Genomic DNA, 368 nt, shown 5'->3' with positions numbered 1-368 from the left:
CACATCACACAACATCTGTCCAGCTGAGACATCACATCACACAACATCTGTCCAGCTGAGACATCACATCACACAACATCTGTCCAGCTGAGACATCACATCACACAACATCTGTCCAGGCTGGATATCTATGTACTCTAACGTGGCGATATCACATCTGTGCAGCTGGAACATCTATGTACTCTACTATGGAGACATCACATCACATCTGTCCAGCTGGGACAACCCTGTCCAAAGGGCACACCACCCTGCAGCCAGACAGATCAGCAGGTTCTGCTGACATCAACACTGGACTGAGGTAAGGTCAACACACTGAACGAAACGCTACAAAGACCTGTAGAAGCTGCAGAGACTGACAGGACTGTGTT

The sequence above is a fragment of the Austrofundulus limnaeus genome, unplaced genomic scaffold (assembly GCF_001266775.1).
Source record: "Austrofundulus limnaeus strain Quisiro unplaced genomic scaffold, Austrofundulus_limnaeus-1.0 Scaffold680, whole genome shotgun sequence".
Lineage (NCBI taxonomy): Eukaryota > Metazoa > Chordata > Actinopteri > Cyprinodontiformes > Rivulidae > Austrofundulus > Austrofundulus limnaeus.
Note: the sequence above shows the minus strand (reverse complement) of the source record.